This window comes from Heptranchias perlo, chromosome 3 (assembly GCF_035084215.1).
Source record: "Heptranchias perlo isolate sHepPer1 chromosome 3, sHepPer1.hap1, whole genome shotgun sequence".
Lineage (NCBI taxonomy): Eukaryota > Metazoa > Chordata > Chondrichthyes > Hexanchiformes > Hexanchidae > Heptranchias > Heptranchias perlo.
This window is the reverse complement of record NC_090327.1, coordinates 2,133,157-2,143,457: the sequence shown is the minus strand read 5'-3', so window position 1 is coordinate 2,143,457 and position 10,301 is coordinate 2,133,157.

Here is a 10,301-nt window from a genome sequence, read left to right as displayed (position 1 = left end):
GTGGGAATGTGTGGTCTCTCGGTGTGTCTGTCCACAGTCTGTGCTGAGATAATGAACTCGGTATGGAACTGGACCCAACAACCTTCAGCTCAGGGCACTGCCGGCATTCAAGTGCCCATGGACATGCCCCTTGGGGAGAGGAGGAGCGGGGAGCACTGGAACAATGGGAACAATATGAAGAAAAGCTACCAGCACACTCAGGGTTAAACCACACGCATTCCTGGAACGGACTCTCGCTCTCTGCGGTGAATAATTGGTGATTCATCAGTCGAGCGGTCTCTGGCACGCGTCGGTATTTAAAGGGGCAGGATTTACGGTAGAGTGTACAGGGTCTGTCAAAGTAGAATAATTGGGTGGATACTGAGAGGTGTAGAGGAAGTGAGGGACCTTGGAGTGCATGTCCACAGATCCCTGAAGGTAGCAGGACAGGTAGATCAGGTGGTTAAGAAGGCATACGGGATACTTTCCTTTATGGCTGTGGAGGCCAAGTCACTGAATATATTTAAGAAGGAGCGAGATAGATTTCTCGACACAAAAGGCATCAAGGGGTATGGGGAGAGAGCGGGAATATGGTATTGAGATAGAGGATCAGCCATGATCATATTGAATGGTGTAGCAGGCTCGAAGGGCCGAATGGCCTACTCCTGCTCCTATTTTCTATGTTTCTATGTTTCTGTTAGTCGAGGCATAGAATATAAGAGCAGGGAGGTTATGCTAGAACTGTATAAAATACAAGTTATGCCACAGCTTGAGTACTGTGTACAGTTCTGGTCACCACATTACAGGAAGGATGTAATTGCACGAGAGAGGGTGCGGAGGAGATTTACGAGGATGTTGTCAAGACTGGAGAATTTTAGCTATGAGGCAAGATTGGATAGGCTGGGGTTGTTTTCCTTGGAACAGAGGAGGCTGAGGGGAGATTTAATCGAGCTGTATAACATTACGACGGGACTAGATAGACTGGATAGAGAGGACCTATTTCCCTTAGCAGAGAGGTCAGTGATCAGGGGGCGTAGATTTAAAGTGATTGGTGGAAGGATTAGAGGGGAGCTGAGGAAATATTTTTTCACCCAGAGGGTGGTGGGGGTCTGGAACTCACTGCCTGAGAGGGTGGGAGAGGCAGAAACCCTCAACTCATTTAAAAAGTACCTCGATGTGCACCTGAGGTGCCGTAACCCACAGGGCTACGGACCGAGTGCTGGAAAGTGGGATTGGGCTGGGTGGCTCATTTTCGGCCGGCGCAGACACGATGGGCCGAATGGCCTCCTTCTGTGCCGTAAATTTTCTATGATTCTATGATTCCTTAGATAAGGAGACCAAAACTGTACACAGTACTCCAGGTGTGGTCTCTCCAAAGCCCTGTACAATTGCAGCAAGACTTCCTTACTCTTGTACTCCAACCTCCTTTCAGTAAAGGCCAACATACTGTTTCTGTTTTTCTATATTTCCTACCAAAGTGAATAACCTCACATTTCCCCACATTATACTCCATCTGCCACCTTCTTGCCCACTCACTTAACCTGTCTATATCCCTTTGCAGACTCTCTGTGTCCTCCTCACAACTTACTTTCCCACCTAGCTTTGTATCGTCAGCAAACTTGGATACATTACACTCGGTCCCTTCATCCAAGTCTTTAATATAGATTGTAAATAGCTGAGGCCCAAGCACTGATCCCTGCGGCACCCCACTGGTTACAGCCTGACAACCTGAAAAAGACCTGTTTATTCATACTCTCTGTTTTCTGTCCGTTAACAAATCCTCTGTCCATGCTAATATATTACCCCCAAACCATGAGATTTAATCTTGTGGAACAACCTTTTATGTGGCACCTTATCAAATGCCTTTTGAAAATCCAAATATACAACATCCACTGGTTCCCCTTTATCCACCCTGCTAATTACACCCTCAAAAAACACTAATAAATTTGTCAAACACGATTTCCTTTCATAAAACCATGTTGACTCTGCCTAATCATATTATGATTTTCTAAGTGCTCTGTTACCACTTCCTTAATAATGGATTCCGGCATTTTTCTGACGACTGATGTCAGGCTAACTGGCCTGTAGTTCCCTGTTTTCTCTCTCCCTCCTGTCTTGAATAGCGGGGTTACATTGGCTATCTTCCAATCCACTGGGACCATTCTAGAATCTAGGGAATTTTGGACGATCACAACCAATGCATCCACTATCTCTGCAGTCACCTCGTTTAGAACCCTAGGATGTCGGCAGTCAGGTCCAGGGGGTTTGTCGGCTTTTAGTCCCATTAGTTTCTCCAGTATTTTTTCTCCACTGATAATAATTACTTTAAGTTCCTCACTCTCATTAGACCCTTGGTTCCCCACTATTTCTGGTTTGCTTTTTGTATCTTCTACTGTGAAGACAGATACAAAATATTTGTTTAGCCCATCTGCCATTTCCTGATTCCCCATTATAATTTCTCCTGTCTCAGCCTCTCGGGAACCAATGTTTACTTTTGCTAATCTCTTCCTTTTTACATACTCGTAGAAGCTCTTATAATCCGTTTTTATATTTCTTGCTAATTTACTTTCAGATTCTATTTTCTCCCTTTTTATCAATTTTTTGGTCATCCTTTGCTGGTTTCTAAAACTCTCCCAATCCCCAGGCTCACTTCTCTTCTTGGCAACATTACAGGCCTTTTCTTTCAATCTAATATTATCCTTGATATTTTTAGTCAGCCACGGGTGGATCACTTTTCCCGTGAAGTTTTTATTTCTCAATGGAATGTATATTTGTTGAGAATTATGAAATATTTCATTGACACTCTGAAACTCTTCCCCCTCACTCCCCAGTTCACTGTCTCTCTCCCCCCTCACTCCCCTGTTCACTGTCTCTCTCCCCCTCACCCCCCAGTTCACTGTCTCTCTCCCCCTCACTCCCCTGTTCACTGTCTCTCTCCCCCTCACTCCCCAGTTCACTGTCTCTCTCCCCCTCACCCCCCAGTTCACTGTCTCTCTTCCCCCTCACCCCCCAATTCACTGTCTCTCTTCCCCCTCACCCCCCAGTTCACTGTCTCTCTTCCCCCTCATCCCCCAATTCACTGTCTCTCTTCCCCCTCACCCCCCAGATCACTGTCTCTCTTCCCCCTCACCCCCCAGTTCACTGTCTCTCTTCCCCCTCACCCCCCAGTTCACTGTCTCTCTCCCCCTCACCCCCCAGTTCACTGTCTCTCTTCCCCCTCACCCCCCAGTTCACTGTCTCTCTCCCCCTCACCCCCCAGTTCACTGTCTCTCTCCCCCTCACCCCCCAGTTCACTGTCTCTCTCCCCCTCACCCCCCAGTTCACTGTCTGCGGTGAATTTACCTTTACTGGTGATTCATCAGTCGAGCGGTCTCTGGCACGCGTCGGTATTTAAAGGGGCAGGATTTAGGGTAGAGTGTACAGGGTCTGTCAAAGTAGAATAATTGGGTGGGGAGAGTCCATGATAGGGGAGAGTGTACAGGGTCTGTGGGGGGAGATTAAATGGGTGGGGAGAGTCCATGATAGGGGAGAGTGTACAGGGTCTGTGGGGGGAGATTAAATGGGTGGGGAGAGTCCATGATAGGGGAGAGTGTACAGGGTCTGTGGGGGGAGATTAAATGGGTGGGGAGAGTCCATGATAGGGGAGAGTGTACAGGGTCTGTGGGGGGAGATTAAATGGGTGGGGAGAGTCCATGATAGGGGAGAGTGTACAGGGTCTGTGGGGGGAGATTAAATGGGTGGGGAGAGTCCATGATAGGGGAGAGTGCACAGGGTCTGTGGGGGGAGATTAAATGGGTGATAAATCAGCACTCAATCCCATTCTCAGCAATGACCCCACACTGATCGCTCTCCAGGGAACTGAGGAACAATTCTCGTTGCTCCGACGCAGTTGCCCAGAGTCCCCGTCACTCTCTGGTACCTCGTCCAATGGAACTTGGTCCATGTATGTGTCCGGACTGTGAGCGCTGCCAGACTGTTCCACCTTGGAGGGCATCACAGGTCAACCTGATCTCATCCTCGCCCCACATTCCCTCGTATTAGCATCGTCACCGGGACCAGGAATCCTGGTTGATTTTTCTCTTCCTGACCCACAGACACTGAGGCCAATTATGGCTCTCTCTTCACCAGAACACAGAGCAGGAATGGAGCCTGGGGTCCATCTGGTCCTTGTTACAGTTCCCACTCTCCCCGGCTACAGGACCGTGCACTCCATTCGAAGATTGTCATTACAAGGGTAAAAATCCTATGAGCACGAACCCAGTCTGTTTGAAGTTCAAGGGCAGAAACTCCACACCATCCAATTTTTTCACTCAAAGGGTGGTGAGTGTCTGGAACGAGCTGCCAGAGGCAGTAGTAGAGGCGGGTACAATTTTGTCTTTTAAAAAGCATTTGGACAGTTACATGGGTAAGATGGGTATAGAGGGATATGGGCCAAGTGCAGGCAATTGGGACTAGCTTAGTGGTATAAACTGGGCGACATGGACATGTTGGGCCGAAGGGCCTGTTTCCATGTTGTAAACTTCTAGTACAGAGCAGTTCACTGGACCCAGTGCCCCCTGTCACTGGACCCAGTGGCCCCCTGTCACTGGACCCAGTGCCCCCCTGTCACTGGACCCAGTGCCCCCCTGTCACTGGACCCAGTGCCCCCCTGTCACTGGACCCAGTGCCCCCCTGTCACTGGACCCAGTGCCCCCCTGTCACTGGACCCAGTGCCCCCCTGTCACTGGACCCAGTGCCCCCCTGTCACTGGACCCAGTGCCCCCCTGTCACTGGACCCAGTGCCCCCCTGTCACTGGACCCAGTGCCCCCCTGTCACTGGACCCAGTGCCCCCCTGTCACTGGACCCAGTGCCCCCCTGTCACTGGACCCAGTGGCCCCCTGTCACTGGACCCAGTGCCCCCCCTGTCACTGGACCCAGTGCCCACTCCCTCCCCCACCGGCGCACCCTGCTTGCAGTGTGTTCTATCCACAGGATGTAATGCAGCAACTCACCAAGGCTTCTTTGACATCACCTCCCTCCCTTGTGACCTCTACGAAGGACACACAAGAAGGATTTGTCTTCACATAATAATACAAAATAATGAACATGCTGCACTTCCCCACATCAGTGGGTCATCTTATTTGATTTAAAATAAAATAAATACTAACTACCCTCCTGCACTTTATTCTTTCGTGGCCCTGCAAAAGCTTCCTCTTTAAAACCCGAGACTGTCAGTGAATGCTCCCGTCTCTCTTCCTTATCGACTTATATCCTGGCCTCTTGTGCAATCCCTGATTTCCATCGCCCCACCATTGGCGGCCGTGCCTTCAGCTGCCTGGGCCCTAAGCTCTGGAATTCCCTCCCTAAACCTCTCCGCCTCTCTCTCCTCCTTTAAGACGCTCCTTAAAACCCACCTCTTTGACCAAGCTTTTGGTCACCTGTCCCAATATCTCCTTACGTGGCTCGGTGTCAAATTGTGAAGCGCTTTGGGACATTTTTACTACGTTAAAGGTGCTATCTAAATGCAAGGTGTTTTTGTTAAATTCACAGCAAAAACCTTTGCCAGCTAACACCTAGCTGTGTTTATCAGTTCCTGAGACAGGCTAATGGTAAATTCCTCTCAATAACCATGAATTCCCTGAAACTCCTTGGACCGTTTATGCCTTTTCCCCTGGGAGGTACCACTGGTCTCCCCATGAAGGTAACCGTGGAATTTTCAGGGGCTCGGTTCAGGGCAGCCCGATTCGGGGGAGGGGGTCCTGAAACAAGCCATAGGCCCCACCCACTCCTTATTTGGTTCAGCCTTGACCAATATGGCAGACGGCGTCCGCCAGAATCTCCAGGCCAGCCCGTCTCACCAAATGAAACGGGTCTCATGTCCAATCTGTGAAAGGTTTTGCGACACAGGATTGGCTGAGCTGTTAGCCCCTGAGGAGACCGAAGGTTGCACCAAATAACAATAAAAATCACAATGTTCTGGGGAGGGGCTTTGCTCTCCCCCCCTCCCAACTCCCTCCAGATTCCCCCACAGAACGAAGTCTCTCACCCTGAGCGGTCCCCTCCCCCTTCACTAATTCTCCCGTCTGCCTTTCCCACACCCAGTACTCTCCTGTGCTCGACTTTACTCCCATATAAGGGAGGGAATGCTCAGTGCACCTGCTGCTTACATTGGCACAAGCTCCTGCCCCCCGGGCACTCTCAGTGGAACAACTCACCCCTCCCGTCTCACTGACTCGGGTTCAGTCTTCCTGCTCTCTCCCTGCCCATTTATCTCAAACTGTTGGTCACCCTTTGCTGCTTTCCCAGGCTGGACCTGCCCGTCTGGACCGGGGGGGCGTGGAGGGGCTGTTGGGACTTTGGGCGCTCCGATTGCACGGTGATAATGAAATGGTGTTCGGTGGGGGGGGGTTTCTGCCAGGCTCTTGGTGCCCACCACCCCCTGGGGAATGGCTGGTCACACAGTGTCGCCCCTGGGGCTCTGGGATATCCCAGTCCCTGGCCTCCTGAACATGGAATCACCTGCCTCCTCTTACAAGGCCAATGACAACGAGGGGACGGAGCCTCCCTACGTTGGGAGTTCCTGACCTTTTACTGGAGGCCAGTGCGTCCAGGGAGGTGAGGAGTACCGGCCTCCAGGTGGGCACAAGTGAAGCCCACTGTGAGGGGGGAAAAGGGCCACACATCCGTTTCTCCCCACCGCAGATCTCTCTTTCTTTCTCTCCTCGGGCCGTGACTCCTCGGGCCGTGACTCCTCGGGCCGTGACTCGGGCCGTGACTCCTCGGGCCGTGACTCCTCGGGCCGTGACTCGGGCCGTGACTCCTCGGGCCGTGACTCGGGCCGTGACTCCTCGGGCCGTGACTCGGGCTGTGACTCCTCGGGCCGTGACTCCTCGGGCCGTGACTCGGGCCGTGACTCCTCGGGCCGTGACTCGGGCTGTGACTCCTCGGGCCGTGACTCCTCGGGCCGTGACTCCTCGGGCCGTGACTCCTCGGGCCGTGACTCGGGCCGTGACTCCTCGGGCCGTGACTCCTCGGGCTGCGACTCCTCAGGCCGTGACTCGGGCCGTGACTCCTCGGGCCGTGACTCCTTGGGCTGTGACTCGGGCCGTGACTCCTCGGGCCGTGACTCCTTGGGCTGTGACTCGGGCTGTGACTCCTCGGGCTGCGACTCCTCAGGCCGTGACTCGGGCCGTGACTCCTCGGGCCGTGACTCCTTGGGCTGTGACTCGGGCTGTGACTCCTCGGGCTGCGACTCCTCAGGCCGTGACTCGGGCCGTGACTCCTCGGGCCGTGACTCCTTGGGCTGTGACTCGGGCTGTGACTCCTCGGGACGTGACTCGGACCGTGATGCGATCCCGTAGGCACTGGAAGTCTTCAGCACCTCAACCAAGTCGTCATTCCTCACGTGTGAGCCTAGACAGTGAGTGTTAGTAGGCTATTTGACCATATGGGGCATCGCTACTGAGCCTGATTCTATCCTAACCAAACACTGACATGCACATACACAGACAAACTCACATACAAACACATGCACAGATAAACACATGCACATAAAAAACACTGGCACAAACACACACGTGTACAAACACATACTGACAAACACATACATAAACATAGGTGCATACAAACACACACATGCAGAGGAATTGCAGGACGCAAAAAGATCAAGATCCAACTAGTTCACCTCCTACCTGGTAGTCGCATGGTACAACGATAATGGAGTTGTTGACTAATCACGGCAATCAATCTCTATCAATGAGTCTAGAACTGACCCAGACACGAGGTGAGGAAAACCCCCAGTGGTGGAGAGCTTTGGGAACTTTCGGTCCAAAGTCACCTGTTCCTCCCGAGCCTGTTACACTCACCACAGGTCATGCCTCAAATTACTCATATACTGGGTCCCATAATATTATTTTCTGGAAGAAATCTATTTGATTTGCGTTTGACTGGATCACCACGATCTGCTCCCACCGTCTCCCGAGGGAGCCTGTTCCATAGATTGACCACTCGCTCACTGAGAGAATGTTTCCGCCGATTAGTTTTGAATTTGCCCCCTTCGAGCGCAGGCCGTGTCCTCTGGTCCCACTGTTCAGGACACGGTGAAACAGCCTGTCATGGTCGACATTGTCTAATCTCTTTAGAATCCGGAGAACAGCAATCAGATCACATCTGAACATTGTGTTTCCCAGTGAGAACCTTCTAATTTACATAATCCAATCCCTCCTTCTCCTCAATCACACCTGTTGCTCTCTCCTGTATCCTTTCAATGGACAAATACACAGACAGGGAAAGACAAGCAAACAAACAGTTACAGCTAAACAGTCATATACAAACACAGGCACAAACACACACGCACAAAGATACACAAAAATATTCCCGTGGAAAGGGTTTATTAAGGTTTTATAAAGACTCATCATCACCTCTTGGCTTTTATATTCTCTACTTCCTGTGATAAAATCTAGAATTCCATTAACTTCCTTTTTTCACCCGGATCAGCCTGAGGTGCAGCCTTTAATGTCATAGAATCATAGAAAGGTTACAGCACAGAGGAGGCCATTCAGCCCATCGAGTCTGTGCTGGCACTCGACAAGAGCAATACAGTTAGTCCCACTCCCCACCCTTTCCCCTGCAAATTTTTTCCTTTCAAGTACTTATCCAGTTCCCTTTTGAAGGCCATGATTGAATCTGCCTCCACTACCCCCTCGGGCAGTGCATTCCAGATCATAATCCTAAAAAAGTTTTTCCTCATGTCACCTTTGGTTCTTTTGCCAATCAGCTTAAATCTTTGTCCTCTGGTTCTCGACCCTTCCACCAATGGGAACAGTTTCTCTCTATCTACTCTGTCTAGACCCTTCATGATTTTGAACACCTCGATCAAATCTCCTCGCAACCGTCTCTGTTCCAAGGAGAACAACCCCAGCTTCTCCAGTCTATCCACGTAACTGAAGTCTCTCATCCCTGGAATCATTCTAGTAAATCTCTTCTGCACCCTCTCTAAGGCCTTCACATCTTTCCTAAAGTGCGGTGCCCAGAACTGGACACAATACTCCAGTTGTGGTCGAACCAGTGTTTTATAAAGGTTCATCATAACCTCCTATGCCTGTATTTATAAAGCCCAGGATCCCATATGCTTTTTTCACGGCTTTCTCAACCTGCCCTGCCACCTTGAACAACCTGTACACATATACCCCCAGGTCTCTCTGTTCCTGTACCCCTTTTAGAATTGTACCCTTTAGTTTATATTGCCTCTCCTCGTTCTTCGTACCAAAATGCATCACTTTGCACTTCTCTACGTTAAATTTCATCTGCCACGTGTCCGCCCATTCCACCAGCCTGTCTGTATCCTCTTGAAGTCTATCACTATCCTCCTCACTGTTCACTACACTTCCAAGTTTTGTGTCACCTGCAAATTTTGAAATTGTGCCCTGTACACCCAAGTCCAAGTCATTAATATACATTAAGAAAAGCAGTGGTCCCAGCACTGACCCCGGGGAACACCACTGTTCACCTCCCTCCAGTCCGAAAAACAACCGTTCACCACCACTCTCTGTTTCCTGTCACTTAGCCAATTTCCTATCCATGCTGTCACTGTCCCCTTTATTCCATGGGCTTCAACTTTGCTGACAAGCCTATTATGTGGCACTTCATCAAACGCCTTTTGAAAGTCCATATACACCACATCAACCGCACTGCCCTCATCTACCCTCTCTGTTACCTCATCAAAAAACTCTATCAAGTTAGTTAAACACGATTTTCCTTTAACAAATCCATTCTGACTTTCCCTAATTAATCCACACTTGTCCAAGTGACTATTAATTCTGTCCCAGATTATCGTTTCTAAAAGTTTCCCCACCACTGAGGTTAAACTGACTGGCCTGTAGTTGCTGGGTTTATCCTTACACCCTTTTTTGAACAAGGGTGTGACATTTGCAATTCTCCAGTCCTCTGGCACCACCCCTGTATCTAAGGATGTTTGGAAGATTATGGCCAGCACCTCCGTTATTTCCACCCTTACTTCCCTCAGCAACCTCGGATGCATCCCATCCGGACCAGGTGACTTATCTACTTTAAGTACAGCTAGCCTTTCTAGTACCTTCTCTTTATCAATTTCTAGCCCATCCAGTATCTCAACTACCTCCTCTTTTACTGAGACTCTGGCAGCATCTTCTTCCTTGGTAAAGACAGATGCAAAGTACTCATTTAGTACCTCGGCCATCCCCTCTGCCTCCGTGAGTAGATCTCCTTTTTGGTCCCTAATTGGCCCCACCCCTCCTCTTACTACCTGTTTACTGTTTACATTCCTACAGAAGACTTTAGGATTCCCTTTTATGTTCCCGCCAGT